Here is a 23,240-nt window from a genome sequence, read left to right as displayed (position 1 = left end):
TACGTATTCAAGTAATCCACAGTAGGAAAAAGGACTTTGCTCAGCTTTGTGTGAGGATTAAGAGGGAAGGAAGGCTTTACTCTTTTTTTTTTCCTTTTTAGTGGTCTTTTTTTTGTTGTTGTTTGGTTTTGTTTGGTTTGGGTTTTTTTGCTTGTTTTTTTTTGGGGGGGGGGTTTGGTGGTTTTTTTTTTTTGTTGTTGTTGTTTTTGTAAGAAACCTTACTAAACTCTTCTTTGTAATACTAGTTTGCCACTGAACATATACTAAACTGAGTTAAGGTCTGGGGGATGTATTTCAGGCTTCATATTGTACTTTGCTTCAAGTATAACCCACTTTAATGTATATGAAATGGAGAACCCCAGCAAGCTGCATCTATGGCAGTTAAGTCAGCTGTCATCTGCTTCCCAGCATGTAAGTCCATCATTAGAAGAGCCAGCACATCCAGAACACTGACAAATAAAACAAGGCATAAGACACTTTCAGATATGCCTTCTCTCTGATGCCAGTCACTTGATGTCATGGGCAAGACTAGACAGGCTGGAAGCTTGCTTACTCTGCCTCCTTTTGGATTTGGGACTGTTGAGTTTGATGGTTTTCTGGTATACTACATTGGTTGAATAAAATTAATTTTTCTGCCTGACAGTAGTTCTCTTAATTTGCTCACAAAAGTTTTAGCATCCTTTACATGTGTTCTTGTTCGCTATATTTTATAATCCTTTCACTAGATTATATGTGTGATACTTGTACTTCAGCATTTAAGGTGGAGATGGCAGTGTTGTGCTTCTCTGCTGTCTTTTTTGGAGACAGAAGCAAATTTCTTACTGGGATGCTCAGGCTGTTATATTTTTGCTGAGATTATGTATTCAAACAGAAGCCTAACTATGCAGGGGTGGGGAGGGTGTGCAATGTATGGTCTTTTCAATAGGAAGATAATTATGTGTTATGATAAAAAATACTGAAATTAAGAACCTACTGGAAGTAGTTAAAGATGAGTCTCTAAGTGTTGCAGGAAAGTATGGTATCAGTTGAAAAGTCCTGTTAAATAACACTTGATAAAAAAAAAATTAAATTAAAAGTAACTTTTTTGCATAGAATATTGCCTAGATTAAAATGGAAGAAAATTGGCTTTTGAGTCATTCATAGTCTGGAGTTCATAGGCATTCATAGTAATTATGAAAATATTATAAATACTCATAGAAACTGTTACTTTCAAATATTGTCACTGATGTTATGGGTGTCAGAGCACAAATTTTCTGGCTTCAAAAAGCCCCACTTCTGTGTTTGAAAGACCTACAGTGTAAATGTCTTCTTGATGGAGCCAGAACACTGCCTGTGAAAACCTGGAATTTTAGCCTTGTGTTTGGAAAGCAGCCAGATGCTGGCCTTGGTGATCATGCACCTGTAAACACAGTGCCCATTCAATGCCATCAGCTTGCACAGCGTCTACTTGCACGCTGCAGTTTGAAGTGGTCTGACTGCCACTGACTACTTGCACCTTGGCTTTTTGGTTTTGTATTATGATGTTAGCTATATAAGCAAATTCTTATTAAATCTTTTACTAACAGAAACTTGCAGATGCCATACCTCTGTTATTCTGACATGCTTTTACTTTTAATCCTGTAGTTTTCCTCAAGTTTTCCTTCCCTCTCCAGCAATACTTTCACACTTGGGCGGTTTCCCTCTAAACTTCTATTCTTAACTCTGAACAAGAATGTGCATCTGTTAATATGCGTCCTAGTGGCTCACACACTTATTAGTAGAATTCAGTAGCAACTGAGTAAATTTGAGCACCTATTAAATCCTGAGTAGATACAAATGTGTTACTGCCAGAACTTACATATTTTATCATGTGAGTAGCATCTTTGATACTTAAGGTGTTTCAATGGCTGTCACAGAAATATGTGAAATGGGGTTGGAAGAGAGGCCAAGTATGATACATATGTGTTCTCTGTATACTATCTCCTTTTTTCTCTAATGGCTGAGATTGTATTTACAGCTGCAGAGCTATCTGACATTAGTTCTTTAAATGGGTATTTAAAAGGGGACATTCACATTCTGAATTCCTGATTCTCCTGTTGCCTGATAGTCCTGATTTTCTGTTGCCTGTTGAAATCCTATTTCACTAATTCATTTTTCCTTCCTCTGAAGCAGGGATTTCTTGAAAACTGGCTCCAGACCAGTACTACAATATAAATAGTAGAGGATATAGTATGATGGTACTACTTGTGTGTCTTTGAAGTTGAAGAATCATTGGAAGGCTCTGGTTGGAAGGGTTAGGGTTAGTCCCTTCCACTAGACTGGGTTGCTGAGACCCCCATTCAAACGGGTCTTTAATGTTTCCTGTGATGGGACAACTACAACTTCTCTGGACAACCTGTTCCAGTGCCTCACCACTCTCACAGTAAGGGATTTCTTCCTAGTATCTGACCTAAACGTTCCCTCTTTCTCTTTGACACTCGTTGTATCAATGGCAATTTTTAGAGTTATCAAGATTATTATTCTTTTTCTTCAGTGTTTTACCATTTAACTTTTAATGAGTGATTAAACTGCTTCATGGGGTAATTACCACCATTTTGTTCCTAAGATGCAAATACTCTGCTACTAGGAAAGCATTATCTCTGTCATACCTTGTTTGAAAATTCTGATACATAGATTCTTTTTTTTTTGGAGTCTCTAAAGTAGTGATTGATATGCACTGATTATACCATTGGTTTTGTTTGTTTGGGTTTTTAAAGTATTAATCAATCTCTTAAAACATTTATGTATGCAATTAAAAGTAATTTCCCATCAAAGGTAATAATTGGAACCATGCCTCATGTGAAACAGATCAAAAATCAATTGGGAAATCTCCAACGCTTTATCTTCTCTATAGCTACATTTTCGCTGCACATAAAATCATCAAGACTATGAGCAACAGCAAGAATGCTGAAAGATAGAAATAGTATCTTAGTGGGCATGAACTGTGTGTTTCATTGTGTGCTAATGTGCTAATGATGATTCTTATAAATGCCAACAGTTTTGATGCTCATCAAAGGAGATTCATGTTATGAAGTTATGACAATATTTTCTGAAGTTTCAATGCGTCTGTGATGGCCTGGTAAGACTGCAGCAAGTCAAAAGGAGTATGTGAAGATGTCTCTGTTTTTAGGAGTTCATGTTTGGGTTTTGGAATGACTTAATCTTGTTTTTAAGGAGGGCTTGTCAGTGTCCAGAAATTTGAAGCACTGCATTTAGAACATGAGTGCAAAAAATGCAGGTTATGTTAATCCCTAATTTAAGGCTTATTTTAGCTTAAATATGAAATATTTTCAACTATTTAAAATAATATTTGATTATTCATTTCCTTGCTAAGCCTCCTCCCATACTAAGTCCCTTAGTAGTATCTTGTCTAGAAGGGAAATGTGAATAACATGTCCTCCAAATGTACTTTGTCAATTTTTATTTACTGTTGATATGAGCTGACTATTTAGTGACTACATTGATGTTATGGTGCGACCTGGCCACTATGTGTTAGTTTCTTTAGTAGAAGGGACCAAGTTTTTAATGTTGGAGGCAAAAAATTTGCCATCCTGCAGCTGATGGGGTTTTTCTCATGATACTGTATCATTCTTTTTCCACAAGCAAAAGTATGTACAGACAACTCTTGTGAATTTCTGTAAGCAGAGATGCAATGTTTCCATGTAATACAAGTACTAAATATTAGGAGATCAAGGGAAGGTGAGGATTAGTCAACAAAACGTGGATATGTGTAACCTTGATTGTTTAAAGTTCTTTTCTTTTAAAATACAGTGCCTGTTTAGATCACTAATACATTTTAATTGTTTCCATCTTTCAAAATACGTGTAGCAAGTTCAGTTTCTAGTTGTTGTTATACAAATAAACTGGTATTAGAGGCATTGCTTTCTTCCTTTCAAACATGCTTTCAAATTAGGGCTTAATGTGGTTTGAAGATTTTGCCAACATACTCTTCCAGATCCTTCTCTTATAAGAGTGTGGTTGATTACATCTGTCTTTCTTCTTTGGTTTACAAATGCCAATATATTCCAAAGAATGCAAACCCTGGGACCATTTGTCATCACACTTTGATTGTAGTTCACTTCATTATTGTATGTAGGAGGAAAAGCAAACAATTAGATGCCTGAACAGTGGAGGGGGGGAGTTGGAGTGTCAGGACATGCTAAACATTCTTATTGCATTGCATACTTTAACCTATTGTTTTCTCATTGCTTTTAACACTTACCTGCCTGGATGTGATAGTTTTAAATACTTTTTTTTTTAAAAAACAGACCTGTTTGGCTGAAATACTAAATATAAAATGTCTTGAAACAAATAGAGTCTAAGGGCTACAGATCCCTTTAGGATTTAAATCCTACCTAATCCTGTGTAGGTTGCATAAATGAAGCAGAGAATTTGGTGTAAATGCAATAGCATGTGGCATTTCTTAGCATGTTCTTTATAGATTTAGTCTCAAAGCAGCAGTTTTAAACCTTGAAAGTGTCATAGGTGATCTGGTGAGTAAAGCAACATTAAGACCAGGATAAATGCCCATTCCTCTGCTAATAGTGAAAAAAAGCTCAAACAAAACAGTAATCTCAAACTGTGTCAAATATAGCATTTCAGTGGTACTTCCTTCTGTTCTCAGGTGCATATCCTGAAACAAGTGACTTGCTGAAGTCACTAAAATAGGCTGTAAAGCCACAACACAGTATTGCATCTTTCCTTTTGATGGGCATTTTCAAAATTATGCTTGGACTAAAATGTAAACCAAAAGAACTGTGAGTTGGATCTCTGCCCACTAAAAATAGCCAAGGTGACAATTCCAGAAGAAAATATGTTAAGTCATGGTGATGAGAGGTACATACTCCACAGAAGAGTGGAACTGAAGACCCAGCTCTTCTCACACACTTTTGAGTGTTTTTAGGCTAACAATTACTTCCATTTCAGAGTTAAGGCTTCAAGAGAGTTGTTTTCCACTTAATCTGCCTCAGGTCTTCTTATTATTAGAATCTTAGGTAGTGAAGACAGCTTGCTGGAGGCTGTGCACTGGTCCATTTTTTCAACTTTTTTTCTGCCAGTAGTCTGTAATTTTGCATTCCAGTGACTTTGGGAACTGTTTTCTTAATTGGACCATGTGGAAATAAAGAGTATCAGGGCTGTCGAGTGGCTTTTTTTGATCTTTAAGTTCCCTGCTTATATGACAGGATTTAAATGAGAAAGATGTCTGAGACAAAATAAGATACATTTACTTAGAGTCCTTCTACTGCTTCATCCATCAGTCCACCTAATCTGAGAACACAAATTTCAGCATCTTCCTTTTGCTGATGCTTAGTGCCAAAAGCACCTGAAGTTCCTAGGTAGCTATATGATTCTTAAATAATAGTATTGGATTAACCAATTTTTAAACCAGCATTCACCACCTAGACTTCTTCAGTTATCCCTTAAATAAACCACCACATGCATGAAAAGATCTGTTAATAGCCAGTTTACAGGCTTAGAAGCAAAAACTGTGGATTGACTTAGAGTCTCCCTTTGGATACACAAAGCTGCAAGAGTCCTTTGGTGCCAATATAGAGTCTGAAATTTTAGGAACAATCACTGAATAATTTGACAGTTTGGTTTGATGCAGCACGTAGGTGAAGTTGGCAGGAAGGTTCCCCTTTGCTTCCATATCCATTAGATAGCCCTTTAACAAATGAGCGGAAATTTCTTTTGTCCAAAGAACATCTATCAGCCGGGGTAGATTTGTAAGTAGGCTCTGACTGAGCCCATCTTCCCTGCTCTCATTGAGCTGCAGTTTTCTTTTTAAAATGCAAAACTAAGTGATTTTTAGTCCAGAAGTTGGCCTGAGGCCTGCTTTGTCATGCATGGCTTTTCCAAAAATGGGGAGAAAAGGACACTTTTTCAAGTTATTTAGGTCCAGCTAGGGAGATCAAGTGCCCTCAGAATTGGGATTCTCATAGCTGGGAAAGCATTTGCGCAAGTTGTCATCTCTCTGTTCCTGACCCCGATTTTTTGGCAGGTCTGCAGTTCCTGACCAAAGAGCAGGAATGCTCTGGCAGCTCTTAGGATTCTCCTGATGCTTCTATTAGCTACAGTGCTTCCACCTGTTGTCCTCAGAGGCTCAGGCGACCGGAAAGGCATAGATTTTCAGCTCTGCATTGCCTCATTAGGATTAAGAGGGAAAAAAATTGTTTTTTTTTAATTTGAATTTTATTCTGAATGATATATTAGGGACTGTACTAAAGCAGATCTAAGAAATGATGGGAAATATCTTGGATTATTTATTTTATGATCCCTTTGCAATTACCTTTCTCAGAAAAGATGTATATTAAGGAAGCACAACAAAATTGTGCACTACTGAATGAAACAAGTAGTCTCTCTTAACATACCTTGCGACTTATCGTCCAAGGCTGGGCTTTTTTTTTCTTTTTTCTTTTTCTTTTTTTTTTTTTGTCTTTTTGTCTTTTTTATATGTATCTTTGAAGCTTTGTTTTTAAATCAGTAGCAGTTGTCTTCTCAGTTTTCCTCCCTAGGCCAGTTTGAAGTCTTGTTTTCTTTTACTTTTTCATTTTTTAAAGCTGTTAGAATGCAATTACTTATACATGCTTTGGAGATACAATTCTTGCCTTTGTGGATTCTTCTTATGATTAGAAGTAGCTCAAATCAACAACATTGCATGTTGTTCACTCCATTTCTCACTTAAGAGTTTCATTGTGTAACTTTCTTGAAGTCACTTAACTGAGATCAAAATCCTATTCAGAACAGGGGGATACAGCAATAGTTGGCTTCTGCTCTAGTGACTCAATCATTTGCTATTTTTAGAGTGAAATTGATAAATTATAATACCTTTTAATATCTATTATGATAATCCTCATTGGGCCTGTTTTAGGCATTGTTTGGTACTGAATAATAATTGGTTATGGAGTAAAAGTACACATATGTGTGGGAAGAAGAGCTGAAATTGAAACATGGTGCTTGAAGAATACTTTTGGTATCACTTTCAAGCAGTGAGATCAACAAGCTGTGAAAGAAGGAAGTGGGGAAAAGCCTTTAACACCTGGGTTCTTTAAGAGCTGAATAGAATAGAATAGAATAGAATAGAATAGAATAGAATAGAATAGAATAGAATAGAATAGAATAGAATAGAATAGAACAGAACAGAATAGAATAGAAGGAATTATCCTGTTTGACCAGAAAAATGATCTGTTGCATGATTTTTAGTTCAGTTTCTAGGTATCACACAAAGTGAATTCCCACTCTTAACCATGCAGGCATAGGTGTGCACCAACACAATGAAACCCCAGCTAAACAGGAGTAGTAAATTATTAAAATATAGTTCTTCAAAATATTTGACTATTGAGAAGATGTAGCATATGGGTGTGAGAAGATAATTGGATTTTAACTCTTTTTTTTCACTTCAGTGCCATTGTGAGTTAGGTGAGATATGGTGAACATTTCCACTGGGGCCATATAGGTTTTGCAAAGGTGAAAATGACTGCTTTGTTTGGGCATGCCCCTCTGTTATCTGGCTCTCCCATATCTTGGATCAACAGGTGAAAAAAAATTTAACTTATGTATTTTAGGAATTGCAGGATAAGATAGGTGTGATTTTGTACATCTGGGCAATGTGTTTAATACAAAAAATGTTAAGCTTTTGTCCACATAGTGTGAAAATAAAATGCACGGTATGGTTCACAGGAATCAGACTTACTGGTAGCGCACTTTCAGAACATAGTAGATGTTCTGCTGCAGCACAGCTTGAGGTTCTGCTTTGAGAAACTATAGTTAACTTTGCTATTATTGGTTGACCTGGCTTTTCTACCTTTGCAGCATCAGATCTTTGTGAATGGGCAGTGAAATCGTAACTAACTTGAAAACTTAATCTGTTGTGCTGTGTTGTTTCTTCACTTTTTTGATATTTGTGTCCCCAAATTTTTATTTATTGGTAGAAAAATCAGACTACATAGTAGTTGGTCCTCATATCTAATTCTAGGCAGTCAAATATTTTTCTCACATGAAGGTAAATAACCACTCCTATAAGCTTAAAATTCTTGTAATAAAATGTGTCAATTTTCTTTGAAATTAAAGAGGACAAAATAAATCTTAGTGTGTGTGCATTTTTTAAAGAATAAAAAGTATGCAGTGCTGAATGGCTTTAACCAGTCCACAGCTGTACTGAATAATCTAAAGACAGTATATACTGGGATAGTCAAACGCAAGGGAAACGTTAAGGATTTTTTTAAAGTTTTCTCAAGTTTAAAGAATTTCTGTTCTGTGCATAAGTGAGAGTAAAAGGATCGACCCTGCTTTCTGCACAGAAAAAGTCTACTGAGAAGTCTGCTGGACTACTTGCATTAAAACCATTATCTGGACTCATCCCAGAGCATTGCAGGTGATGTTCCAAGGAGCACATAATATGTTTTGTTTGTGTAAGCAAGGGACTGCAGGACCTGGATACTTTATTGACCAAGTTTAATTTTGAGAAATGTAAATGAAAATCAGTTGCTGTGGGATTTTAAGTATCTAATAATTTACTTCATTTATAGTGCTCTTTATAGTTATTTCATGCTCTACAATGTTTATTATAGAGCTAGCTTATAGTTTTCCCATGAAGACTCTCCACTGCTCAGAGAAAATACTTTGAAAACATATGTTGTTACATAAGAGCCTGTTTGTGGGAACTTCAGGGAATTTGTGCTGACTTGCTTAATCATCCTCTGGAGAGCAACAACCCCTACTTCCTGTCTGCTTCTATTACTTGTCGCTATGCCTTAAAAAGAGACTGCAACCAGGAAGAAAACATTTCTGAACCAACAGAAAACACTTGCAAATGAAAGAAAAAAAATTAAATGACAGCTATGTGAGAGCAGTTCAGTGTAAATAATAAACTAGCTCTTGAATGTTGCACATTTGATCTTTATAACATAATGGTAAAAATACAGCGTGCAGCTTTCTCTGGCCTTCAGCATACCTCAGTGAAAGTCTGATGCCAGCTTGGAAGTAATTTGACAGATGTGGATTAGTATTTATTTTATTTGTCTCTAAGGTAGCCATGTTCACAGAATACAGCTTCTTAAAAATTAGGACAGATTTGTTGCTGTTGAGAGAACAGTTGAAGCTGTGATGAAATCTGTGTATTCATGTGTGTTAGATGCTCTTTAGATGCATATATCTTTTTTAAATATCTTTTTTAATGGCTGAACCAAGAGAAAAAATAGGCCAACTGAAATATGCAGCTCCATATTAAGGTAGCATACCCATATCCCATGAGTTCTTTCAACAATGTAGCAAGAAGAGCTTGTGGTTTATACCCTCTGAGACTGCCCTGTACCAAAAAACCCAAAAAACAAAACAAACCGAGAAACAATCCCACCTATGAAAATCCTTTCTCACGACCAAGGGAAAACTTCTGGCTTTTGTAGGGACATTCTCCTTGCTGTGTCTGTAATGTACCTCCAGTTCCTGCTCTAATACCCAGAAGTGTTCAGTGCTGCTCTGTCCATTTGAATCTAATTTAATGACCCTCTTTCTAGAGCAGACAAATTCATGTTTTCTTGAAGTGGATTTTGCAAACACCAGAAGGGTATAGGAACTGAGTACAATCCTAAAACACTGTACTTCAGTGTGGTAAGTTAGAGGTCAGTTTTGGTTAATATACATTTTCTTTAGGTTGATATATTTGATGAGATTGAGGTACTACTTTTGTTGGTTAACTGAAGAATGAATGAGTCACCTTAAGCCAGCCTTTTAATATCCTGGTCCTAATGAAGTTGCTGATGTGGTACTCCATCTTTCTTGACTTGTCAGAAATGTCCTGAATCCTTAATTCCCACTGGTTTCTGTGAGGTCACCTTTCAGATTTTTCTCTGGCATTTTTTGTCTAGTGTGAAGAAATGGAGATGATGGCGTAAAGAGGTTTTTAGTCTGTCTGCTGTAAAACCTCTCTTCATTCTCTTGTGATAAACATGAACTACATCACCACTTCTCTGTCTCGATAGAGCCCGTAGATGTGAGATCATTTCAGAGAAGATGGGCAAGAACCATGGATTAGGTGCTCACTTTCAAGTCCCACCAATCTGTTTGCATAAACCTTCTAGAATCAGACTTTCTGGTCAGCACTAATGTTTAAAATGCTTTTTGAGGGGGCTGTCATGTCATAATGCAAGATCCTTTTCTTCAGAAGCAAGAGGACACGCATGCTTGCACTGTGTTCACTCAGAAAGTGTTTTCTGTTGCTGGTAAGAAATGCGTCACCATAGAGATGTTTGGGGACCTTCTGGCTCCAGCCATGTTATATACTCCAGGCCTTGGAAGTTCTGTATCCAAGGGGAAAATGTATGTGCAACCAGCAGTGAAGAAATTAGGATCGTCCTTCCTCTTCTCACCTAAGGATGAAACAAAATTAAATTCAGACAACACCTTTCTGTGCAAATAGGCAACCATGCTGATACTGCTTCATTACCTTCCTCAGAAGAAAGAGGGGAGAAAAAAAAGACAAATTATGACATGTACTACAAGTGTTTCTTGCAAGACAAATTTAGAGCCAGATTGAAATAGCAAAGTAGAGAAATGAGAGAAAACTAAAGGAGAAAGGATGAAAAATTCTTAATCTTTAATCCATTAAATTCTTATTATAAATTTTGCTGTTTAAAGGGAACCAAGGTAATAAGTAAGAATTTTCTTACAGATTGAAAAGAAAAACAACTCAAGAAATAATTTTTCAACAATGATTATTTGTGATATCTCTGGAATTTACAAATTATATTTGTTTTAAAAATAGTGGAGAATATTCCCCAGTTTTGAAGTTCTTACTGGAAAAGGCATATCCTTATATATGCACAAAATCTCAAATGTCTGTGAGACAAGAAAGTCCTGGCCAGTTTTTACTTCTTACTTTTACCAGTCAATGAGTATATTAACGAACGGATGAAAAAGTCTTAGCTTTAGCACAAAAGCCTTTTAGTCAGATATGGAGTTGGGACAAATTTAGTTCCTTTTGCATTTTGGAGAAAGGAAAGGAAGTATATTTCATTATCATTTTGACTTCCAAAGTAGCACATGTTGCTGTGTTCAGGAAGTATTCAGCTTCCTGTTTTCTTTTAGCTTAGAGCTGTCCCTTTGTTTGTGGCATCTGTGGAGGATTTTGAGTTAAAACCCAGGAGTGACAGCAGCACTCGCCTCTATGGCCTTTTCAGAGCATCACCTTTGCAGCTTGATTTAAACTATTGTCATAGCTGACAGTGGCATAGCTGCTGCCTTCTGCAAGCTCACAGGAACATACAAAACATGTAATTCTAAAAGAAACCCCAAATGAAATCTGAGATTCAAGTTCTACCTAAGCAATAATTTTAAGTAGCTCCATTTCTAGGTGTAGGGTGCTAATAGGGTGGTATTGATATTATACTAAATGAACATGCATCATTGAAGTCTATTGTTGCATTGCTTTGTTTAAAATATGTAGTACTTTGCCAGCAGCAGCATGCTGATGGAAAACTGTCACAACAGCGATCAGTACAATCTGGGAGTTAAATTTGACTGAAACATATGTCTTCAATTTTAATAGCTCAACTTCCCAGATGCCCTAGAGGAGAATATTGCCTGAGAAGGAGCTTTTCATGTAAGAATAATTTGTGTTAAGTAGCTCAGTGATCTGTTTGTTAGGTTAGAGCTGACAGTTTGTTTATATTTCTAAAGGGGTATGATGAATGGGGGAGAAGTTGATGCTAATTAGCCTAAATTGTTCCTAAGAATGCAGAGCACTTTGCCAGTTTCATTGTTTCTGTTTCTTTGCACATTTTCAATAATTGAATAGAGCTCAAACCATTCATCATAATTTTAGGTAAGATGGAAATAAATGAATATAGCACAGGTTAGTCTGTGTGATGGAAGATGTCACTTTAGAGGTCAATTAGATAAGACATCAGACTAGGACTAATGTAGCATTTTCTAGTCTGTTTCTATGAATATAGCAATGTGAGTCATTTTAGATGAAAAAATAATTCTCTCTGATGTTATACTAGTATTAACTATTTCTTTCAAAGCTTCTTTGTCTCATCAGCATAAAGTTCTTATCTTAACTCTCTGTTACCTCTGACACTCCACATGACAAAACATGCTACTTTTCTGTTTACTCTACATCAGATACCATAAATCTAAAAAACCTGCTTTTGGGAGGCCAAAAATATTGGTCAGGTGTGATATGCAGAAGGTGTTAGGACAGGGGGATAAAATGAATCAGAGGCTATACAAATGTAACAGCAGAAAAGCTTTTATTATTGTTTGACTTCAGCATGCTGTATAACTCATTGTTTTTAGGTTTGGGTAACGTAATTCTGCTCAAATGCGAAACATCCTATTCATACACAAAACAATAATTTTATAAGAATGTGTATTTGTATCAAACATTTCCTTGATAAATTGAAGTTAGATTTGAGGGATGGGGACCTGGAATGGTCTGTTTTCAGTCCTTATACAAGACCATTCTTTTTTAATTTATGCACATATAATACCACAGGAAGAGATGGTATAAATTTGTGGACTGTGGAGAATGAGTGAGCATTTTTGAATCAGGATCTTTAAAAGGGGTGAAATTTGAGTATGATTAAGTTAGGAAAAAGGCTCGCTTACGGCGGAAGTCAGAGACTCTGTATACATTATAGGCATGTCATGGCTTTTAAAAAGTTATGTTAGACTTCTATACAAATTGCGGAGGAATTTGTATAACCCCAAACAAAATTCTGTGTGGCTCTGACTTCTTGCAAAAGTACAAAATAAAGTAAAAAGGAGTGAAATAATAATAGTAGTTAGTATTCCGGTCAGGAGTGAGTGTTGCTGTAGGGCAGGCTGCATGGGTGTTTTGTTGGTCACTAATTTTCTTGGAAGGAAATGATCCCATGGCTTATGCTATCCGCGTTTGTGCATATTTGCCCTATAATTGGCATTTATTAAGGAGACTTTTGGTTTGATGGATGACTGTCAGGGTATTGCCTGCTAGCTTTGATGAGGATTGCTTTTGCATGAGGTTTTTTTACATTAACTCATTAGAAACTCTGCTCTGCTTCAACATTCTCTTTATTTACCTTCTGAAAATGTGATACTTTTCAGCCTGAGTTTCAAGGGACTTAATGTGGTTGTATTTGTGTACCAGTGTTTTAATTTGGACGGATGAAAAAGATACATAGCAGAAAAATACTAAATTTTCAACCTATGAATCTTGAAACTTATAGACATTTCAGCTTAATTACTTATCTTTGAAATGCTAATGCTAGTAAAATATCCTTGGTTTACAGCATTGACTTCTGTGTTCCTGAATTTTTTTTAAGGGAAAAAAAGGCAAGCAAAATCCAGTCCCATAAAAGCAGCAGGTATAGTAATATTTTCACAGCAGGTCGATATTCAATGAATGTTCAACAAATCCAGGATTGGTGTCTGAGACATATTAGTGGTTTCTTCAAGGCTGGATTGATTTGGTCTGTTCCTGTAATGTATCTGGGACATAGGACTGTTAATTAGATTAATTAGCTATAGCATGATTTATAAGCAGTTATAATAAAACTATGGTTACCAATGTATTTAATCGCATTGCTATGTTTTCATTTGACATTTAGAAAAGCATACAAAAGAAGTGGAAGTTGTGCATACTGACCCTGTCACTTTGAACGTTCCTTTAATAAAACATTTTCTCTACAAGTAGCTGTGCAGAGGGGAACTATGTCCTGTTGCACTAAGCAATGCTTCTCTGAGCGTGAGGAAATAATTGGAATGTTCAGCAGGTTAAATTCTTCCTCTGAGTTCACATCGCAAGAAGAAAATTTGATGGAAAACTTCCTACTTTTTTACATTTTCATTGTTTACTGCGTTGATGTTTCAATAAGGCATTGCAGATCTTGTGCTTGCCACCCAAAAGGACAAAGGCAAATTTTTTTTGCAAATTCCTGACTTATTTTCTTGTTTTCAGTTGATGCATGTGTAACGCATTTCTTACAAGACATAGTAGATGTAGACTAAAACTAATACTGAGTGCAATTCTATACAGTTTGGATCTGAAGGTTTGAAGCAGACAATCAAATGAGTAATTTTTCTGCAGTGCAATATATTTGTGAAGCATCTGAAATTTATTTGCATTTATCCCAAAATGAAATTATGGATTTACTTGTTCCCAGTCCTGTATATTACTTGTGCATATTTTTAACTTACATGAATGGATTCTCTGGACCATCTGACATGCTGAAGTCCAAGCATTTGTTCAGGGGTTTGCAAACTCACAGCTCTTTGGCTTGTACATTCAGTTGCTGTAACTATCTGTAGCTGTCTAAAGTCTGGGACTTTTCTGTTAATTACAACTAATCTTGACCTTTTATGTCATGAGGAACTAATTTCTATTTCTGGCAGTAAGACTTCAACGAGTATAATAAAGAATCTATTAACCAAATATAATCCTATTCTTATGAATTTGTAAATTAAAAGGCCTATTAACCTCACTGAACTGGAAAGAAGTTCATTGGCAGTGTTTGAAAAGTTCAGCTCTCTTATTTATTTTTCATGGCTTGATGTAGTACCCACAAGATATCAATGCCAGACAAAAATGAATCTAAGTGACCAAATATTTTGTGTATTTAATTTTAAAAATTAATTCTGTCTTTTACCCTTGTGTAGCAGGGGGTAGGGAATAGGGAGCAACAGATTTGGCAGAAGAACATTTAAGCTTTTGAGTTGAAGCTGAGAGAAGCCCCAAAGACAGACCTGAGTGTGAGAAGTGTAAGAGAAGCAAGGCTTATAGAAACATCAAACGTGAGCATGGAAAGCAATCAGTTGCTTATTCTGAGTAAAATCTGAGTAGAAGAACAAGCTTATGCTTGTTCTGAGTAAAAACTGAGCTTTGATTTTTACCAGCAAAGAATTTGAGTAACACAAAATCAAAGAGTTGTTGCTATCCAGAGAATTTTGTTTTCACTGAAAGGATGATCAGGTGATTAATTATTGAACTCAGCCAGCCACAAGTAGTTGGTGACAGTAGTGATCAGCCATCCCTTTTCTTACACATAATGAACAAACAAATGATGGAGACTAAATAGTTTGTTCAGATACATTTACATGGCTTATTTACTGCAGAGGCTTGTCTAATAAGAAATGCAGAGGACTGAAAGTTGGACTTTGTCTTCTCTTGCTAGTTAAGCTGCTCTTCTGCTCTGTGTCTTTTAGCATATGTACAGTCCATTAGAATGGGACATTGAGTACAGGTGGGAGAGAAAGAAGGTTTTAAGAGGGCAATACCTTAGAAAAACTGGTTTGTTTCTACTGTAAAGCATTTTTCAAGGTTGATCACAAAAATCATGAGGTTTTTAAAACGTATATTCCACAAATTGTCTGGTAGAGAAGTTTCTTATGGTTGATCATTCCACCCTTTAATGAAGTCAAAGTTTTTTCAAAGCTGAGTTAAACTGTGCTCTACATCTTACTCTTTACCCACCAGCTCTTAGCTACTACTTCTGTCTACACTGTTCTGCTGGATGCAACATTTTCTTCAGCTCCCATCTGTCTCACTCTTCTCTGCATGGACCAATGCAGAGAGTGATTCATGTGGACAGGTGACGAAAAGCGGAGGTGTGCTTCTGGCAGTGAGCAGCTGAGGTTGAGATCCAGGAATCTTTAATGGCAGCTCCAGCTGCCATGCCCCCAGAGATGCATAGCACAAGGAGTCCTCATCATACACTGAAGCAGTAACACTTTTGAGCTGTGCCCATTAGTGTCACTTAAGCTTAGAACTCAATAATTTATGGTCAAGTTATGGTCAGGTTAATTTATGGTCAGGTTAATTTAACCCGAAGTTATCTGTATTCTTTGAGCCTTTTGAGTTATATTCCTGCCTGTGAAAGTCCACACCTTTAGTTTACTTAGGAACAAGAAGGCTGATTAATACTATCAAAGGGCAGTGAGTTTTTAAAGGTCTGTACTGACTTGGCTAAGTAAGAGTGTGTTGTCACTTAAACCTGGAGGATCACTGCTGTTCCTGGCAACACCTATGGTATAGAAAGTGGAAGATGTCTAAAATGTCTATTTCAGGTAATGAGCTGTTTTCTCTGCTTTAAGAAGTTTTTGCTGAGTATTTTATCATCCTGAAAAAGATAGCAAGGGACATCTTTTTAGTTACATGAAGATCAAAATGCCTTGTGGCACCACATCTTAGAGAACTGAAGTCCGTGGATAGGGGGACAGTAGATTTTAAAACATTACATATAGAGGATGCAGAAAACCAGACTTCATCTTCTTTTGTAGGCTGTAACACACCAAACTCTAGATTCTAATGTGTATTGTTCAGATGTCTTGGACAGAAAGAATAAAATATTTCTGAGAATTGAAGTTTTTAATTTCCTTTTCCGTATCTTCCTTTACAGAGGCCAGAGATTCCCCCGACAGTCACTAAAGGTAACAGTACTCTAATGGCAGCAACCCTCTAAAATCCTTCTTGAGGATCTGACTGTAAATTGCTGTGGGGGTCTAGGTCTCAAATTGTTGTGATCCCACAGACTTCCCCTTTAAATTTTTTTGTGTTCAGGTAAATTGCTACCATGGTAATCTGGTACACCATGCTCCAAAAATATTAAACTTGCTCATTGGTACAAGTGTGAAAATTCTGCCTAGAACTTTGCACAAATGTTGCTAGATCAACTAGTGTTTGGCAATAATTAAGCAAATACTTGTAAAATAAAACTGGAAAACATTTTTTACCAAAAGTGTGTTTAAATATGGTCCAAATATGTCATAGATTTCATTGAGATTAAAGAAATCCAGTGTAAGTAAACCTTTAAATTCTATGTGAAAAAGAGAATTTAGGGTGCAGATTTAAATTGATACAAAATCAGTTAGTATACATAAATTCAGCCTGAGATTGTCAGATCTGAGACCTGCCAGATCTAATTTACCTCCACCATTAGGAAATATGCTGCAGTCTACATTTCTGCATGTACCATGCTGTCACTGGCAAACCCCATGGTTGTTCTAGAGGTAGGTATGAAAAATAATGGTCTTAAGAGGAAAATTTTTATTAAAACTGAGCCTCTATCATTATGGAATGAGGAAAGAAGCATCAGTGCTTTTTAGCTATTTACAATCAGAGCAAACATGCTTTTGTTGGTTTTTTTTTTCCTAAGGACTCTGCAGAAAATCTTTCTGCCTTCACTGGTGTTGCATATCAGGCACACAGAAGCTATGTTTAGGCTAGTAGACCTGGAAGCATTTCCAGCCTCGAGAGTCTGGGCATGTCCAAGGCTGACCTCATGTTGCAGCAAAACTTGAGCAACAAACTAAGCTTTCTGCCTCACCCTGCACCCATGTGTCCCAGCAATGGGCTGAGTCCCAGATTTCCATCAGCTCCTTTCTCCTGTCCCCCAGGTGCTATTGATTGATTGGAGGGAAACCTGACTATGAGGCCAGATGGGAGCCAGACCATACAATAGTTGATCAGCCTGATCCTGGTCATCAGGAGGCCAAGGTACGCAGTCACATAAAATGCTCTGCAGTAGGCACCTAGTTTATTAAGCTAGGTGCAGCAAAAAGATTTAAGGGTAGGTTGTCTACCTCTCAGCAAGTAGAAGAAATTATTTATTATGTTGCTGTGTATTAATCAAATAGTACATGATAGCATGCTTAAAGGCTTTACTAAATCTTTTAACAGCTTTAATTTTACATAGTGAGGGAGAATAAAAAAAGGTATGTATAATAGTGCATCTTCAAACAGGCCATGGTAAGCCATTAAAAGTGATTAAGATGTTAATTTTTTACATCTTATTGGCTAGATTAACCATTTTCTTGTCTATGAGAAAGGATTCTCAGGGAAGAAGCCCTTTGCTTGTTGCAGGTTCTAGTCACTCCCACAAGCCAAGCCATTGGAAAGAACTGCATGTATTGCAAATAGTGCTTTCTGCACTTTATTCCTGGCTGGGAGACAATAGTGTAAATAAACAGCATTATATCTGGTTAAAAGGAGTTAGTTACATATGTATATTGGGAAATTTTAAAGATGTGGGAATTCATGTCTTCTGAAGAGTAATTTCTAACAGGTTTCTAATGTGCTTATTCAAAATGTTGTTCTAACTATTATTTGCCGCTGTTAAAAGGCTGCAGAGATGTTCATATGACTGAATTTTCTTAAGTGAAAAATAGAAAATTGTGTGGGGTAAAAAAAATAATGTGAACACTTTCAAATTTGAGACCAGACAAAAGAAAAGCTACCCATTTGAAATCTGGAGAACTTTACAATGCTTCAAGTAAGTAAAAGCAGATGTTGTAAAGTTTAGAAAATCAAGACATTATTTTCCTGTTTCCACTGAATATTTCTAAACACATTATAAATAAGCTTTGAAGTAGTACGAAATACTCTGTTTGTTTTGCTGATAGCATCTTTTCATAAAAAAAAATTTATCAGTGCTTGTTTAAGTTATGGGCTAAATGATATCTGTGTGGCTAAACAACTAGCTGTTTGTCTTGCAAATACAACGCTAAACTACTTGCTGTGTCTGAGCCCTTCAAAAGGCTATCTGATTGATCTTCAGAGTTTAATTTTAAACAGATTAAATATTGCCTGTTTACAGAATGCAAAAATTAGAGAAATCTTTTGCAAGTTCTTCCAAAGAATATGATTTTCTTTTGTTGCTGTAAGAAGTAGTTTTAAATCAATAAATGGTTCTAAAACACTTAACTAAGTCAGTGAAACCGTTGTTTTGGTTGTCTGGCTCATTGTTTACTTACAGTAAATGTTCATAGGCTTTAATAAGCAAATAAATCAATCTATATTTGTGATTGTAAAGGCGCTCATTGAAGATATTGTGCATTAAATCTTTTATGGGATTCTATTAAGAAGAGACCACTGAACAACAGACTTGCAGAAGATTTGCCACATAGATAAAACAAAGTGTTTCCAAGTAGCAATCTTGTGTTTGGGGGATATGTGTATCAAAACAACATGGGGATTAAAGGGAGACTTAATTGAATTGCATGCAATTAGTAGCCAGTCTTAATTTTAAAAACAGTCCTACATGACAAAATTGTCATTCCTCAGTTAGTGAGTCCTGAGAAGACTGGATGTTGAGAATGACAAAATAATTAAGCAGTCTTGATATTTTTCATGCTAGATTATCACACTTCACACCAAGTGAATTCCCATTTTACAGCTCTAAGTTCCTGAGCCTAAGAGGAGGAGAAGAAGAAATTTTAGATCATTTTCACAATTCCAGTGCAAGTTTTGTGGTGAGCAGGCAGGTACACAAATTGCAGCAAGTATTGGTTTTGATTGGGTGATTATGTAGGAAATACATTGTCTTCAACATCTTTTTTAATCTGCTTGATTAGACTACAGTGTCAGAAACTGTAATTATATTTCCTTACAGATTTTTGGATCTGAGATTCGAATATATTGAATGAAATGAAACAGTTTTAGCCTTTGCAAAATTTTCATGCATGTAGATTCCATTGCATTCCTAGATGACAGAGGAGGAAGCACCCATGTGTCATTCCAAGATCATATATACAGGTGCAAATAGTATATACAACACACAAACAAATACCTCTCAGGTTATTTTAGATGGCCATATTTGTTTTAGTTGTTCTGGACTCTCTCAACTTCCCTTAGGAGTCCTTAGGTTTAATCATGACTCAGTAAGATACCTGTCATCTGACCTGCTTTAGCAGCCTTTCTTAGGGTAAGTCAAACCATGCTCAACAGTGCTAGTTTCTCTGACTGCAAAGTGAGTCTGCTCAGTTGGTTCACAGACATCTGTGTTAGTTCAGAGGAACTTCCTTACACGAACCCGCACTTTGAATAATGTTTCCTCTATGTATTGCCTACTTTTAAAAATTCCTCTGTTTTTTTTTGAGGGCAATACTACATTTTTATCACAGAAAACAGGTAAATGAAGCCAATAGAATATACACTGACAGCTCAATGAATAATGGAAGAAAATTTTGGTGGCTACGACAGTGGAAGTAAAGCTTGGCCTAAAGATGAGACAGAGGTCAGAAGTGGTGCATCTTGTCTGGATTAAGGCTCTGTCTGGACCAAAGCTGTCTCAGATGTAAATCAGTTTGGAGTTTATGTAGTCCTGGTTCTATTAAACAGCTCACAGATCAGTGACTATTGACTGCTATCATTATTGCTTCATGCATGAGGCTGTGTATTGCTGCATCAGTGAGAATGTAGTGCAGGGAACACCAAGAAAGAGAAAATTTATATTTTCTTTTCTTTCAATTCATATAATTGTCCCATCAGTATTCTTAGAACTCATATATGTCTGAAATCTGCATCTCAGGGCAATTGTGTTCTGTGTCCAGAAAAAACTGCATTTTACTTCCTTGAATTTTTTGTTCCTTCAATTATGTACTCTGAAGTCAGCTATTCACCAACCTGCATGCAGCAACAGGACCTTTCAATCAAAGCATCTCCTGCACTCCATTACTGACTTATTTCTGTTTCTGTTGATGTCTGTGGTAAAACAACCTAACTGACATTTCAGGTAGGGCAAACCATGGGAAGTCACTTTCATTTAATAGAATTGTAAATTCCTTTGCTCTGTCTCTTCCTTATGTCTGTAGACTATTTGGCCCTATGAACCCTGAATTTGTTTTGTTGGGTTTTTTTGGGATTTTGTTTTTGGTTGTTGGTGGCAGTGGTTTGATTGGGGATTTGGGGGACAGGGGGAGAGGTAGGTGGGGTTATGACTTTTGGGTTATTTGTTTGTATTTTTTACTGTAGTCTGTAGATGAATGATGAAAATACTACAAGGTCCCAAGCTGGCTGAGGACTTGAATGAAGCACAGCTAGTATCACATATGCCAACTTTCATCCATCAAAAGGTTTTAATTTGTCCTTCTGAGAAACTAAATTTTGGCTTTATAACCATAATTATTTAAAAAGTTTGAGAGGAAAAGAAGAGTGTTCAAAAAATTTATGGAAACCACATACTGCTAGGAAAATCTCCATCATTGTATTTTAAATTATTTTTTGAAAGTGGAAAAGTTCTAAAAGTGTTTTGTAATTTTTTAATGAATAAATTCTATTAGCGTTCTTTGCCTCTTCTTGCATGAATTAGTTCATTGCATTATTTACCCTTGTTTTCAGAAAAGAAGCTCAGAATTCACTTACATGTGAAACACATATTTTTCTCATTTGTTAAAGAGTCCAATTCTCACCTTTATTCTTCTAAAATAAATGTGACTCCATGGTTATCAATGGTTTTACAGGATGTAGTATAGTTATATAGTAATCGCACAATAGTTCATTTTTATAAAGTTGCTAAAGTATTTGGGGCTAAGAGCATTGTTGTTGCATTCAGGAGATAGGCTTCTTGAAGTTGAGGGGTCACTGTATTCAGCCCTGATTCTGTACTCTTTGCTTGCAGAAGCAGGGCACAGTAGAAAATGTTGGTTTTTTTAGTGTACTAGAGTAGATGTCTATAGTATCATGTATGCATCAGATATATTAATGTTTGCACAGAAAATGTAATAAGCAAAGATGTCACATATAACTCATACAGGTTCTTAGAGGACATGCAGAATTTCCTTTTTGGCATAAGGTTTCTTCACATTGCATCAGATCCTTCAGCAGGCCGCAACATAAAACAATGTGAGGCATTCCTTTTTTCTCTGCAACTGAACCTGCTGCTCGCCACTTTCCCTGAAAGCATTTACCTGTCATTCTGGACTGTTCTGGCATTACCTTTCCACGTAGCATATTACTTTCAGCTCTTGCCTTGAAGCACGTCTCTGAAAACCTTCCCTTACAGAAGGCTCTGCTACGACTTTTGCAATGCAAAGGGCTCTGCTAGAAGTGTGAACTGCGTGTAGACACTGCGATGCATTTTTCATTACCAAAAATCAGGTCCTCACTAAATTATAGGGTAAATTGATTAAGAATATATAGTAACTATCAATGTTCTTTCTTTGACTCTTTACAGGCAAAGATGAATTACTGCTCCTGGCTTAGAATATCACTGCTTTCTGTATATTTTCATCTAATGTTTCCTATATTTCTTTGGGACATATTTTGTGTTTTTCTAGCTTGAATATTATATTGATAAGTCCTTTCTTGCCATAAGTATACAAACTGTTTCTTGATGTGATACAAAGGGGTTTTGTTTGTTGTAGCGGCAGTATGCTGTTTTGGCACACTCTGTTTAGGCTGCTAGAAGAGTATTATTTAAGAAAGATGGAAAGTGGAAATTTTTGAGACATGCAAGTCTTAATGGACAACAGGACAAGCAAAGTGATGGACATGTGAGGAGGAAGATGTGTCAAAAATAAGAGTTTCTTTTGAAGTCTGGGGCTTACTTCTTTCCTCAAAAAAGGCAAATATAATTAAATTTGGGTACATTGCAGTGATCATTGAAGGAAATGGACGTAAGTCACAGCTGGACTGTTAACAGGGCTTTTTTTTTGTTTGTTTATTGAAGAGAACGTGTTTTTTGAACACTTGCATGGGTGGTGACATCTACTTTCCTGGGCAACCTGCTCCCCCCTTGACCACCCTTTCAGTGAAAAAAATTTCCTAATATTTAATCTAAACCTCCCTTGGTGCAACGTGAGGATATTTCTTCATGTCCTCATTGGAGAGACCATCCTCCCTCTCCCTACCCCCAGCTACACCCTCCTTTCTGGTAACTGTAGAGAGTGATAGGGTCTCCCCTGAACCTCCTTTTCTCCAAGGTGAACAACCCCAGCTCCCTCAGCCATTCCTCGTAACACTTGTGCTCCAGACCCTTCACCATCTTCATTGGCCTTCTCTGGACATGCTCCTGATATCCTTTGTGTAGTGAGGAGCCCAGAACTGAACACAGGGTTTGATGTGGGATCTCACCAGTGTTGAGTAGAAGGGTAAATTCATAATCTTCAGCTGTGAATGAAAAATACAGAGAACCCTGTCGTCTAGGTAGGTCATCTGTGTTAAAAAGAAACACTTCAAAATAGCACACAATAGAATGGTCCCTGGGTTTGCTCCAGTCTGCTTGGCAGTTTTAGAGGAAGGTTGTTTTTTTCACTCTGAGTGGTGCATGGAAGAAACAACAAAAATTTCTATGTGGGCGTCAAATGGTGTTAGAGCTGTAACACTGTAGACTAATTAGGGTTTTTGAGGAAGAGACAGACTTCAGCACTTCTTGGACAGTTCTAATAAATTTAATTTAATTCGTTCCATTTTCCAGCAAGCCATTTTAAATGAGGGCCCATATTTCTGGCTATGAATTGTGTGAGAG

General features: G+C 36.6%; 1 protein-coding gene across 2 annotated transcripts in view; it reads left to right on the top strand.

The window, feature by feature from the left end:
* Nucleotides 1-23,240, top strand: part of SLC25A21 (solute carrier family 25 member 21) — a 232,564-nt gene that overhangs the window by 18,150 nt on the left and 191,174 nt on the right. The window contains exon 2 of one of the 2 annotated variants that reach the window (XM_030949646.1): nt 17,392-17,491. The exons of the other annotated variant lie outside the window; for it this stretch is intronic. The gene's annotated coding sequence lies outside the window, so the exon portion shown is untranslated. The remainder of the gene's footprint in view (nt 1-17,391; nt 17,492-23,240) is intronic. 2 annotated transcript variants of the gene reach the window in all.

The sequence above is a fragment of the Camarhynchus parvulus genome, chromosome 5 (assembly GCF_901933205.1).
Source record: "Camarhynchus parvulus chromosome 5, STF_HiC, whole genome shotgun sequence".
Classification (NCBI taxonomy): domain Eukaryota; kingdom Metazoa; phylum Chordata; class Aves; order Passeriformes; family Thraupidae; genus Camarhynchus; species Camarhynchus parvulus.
This window is presented reverse-complemented; position numbering and strand designations above follow the sequence as displayed.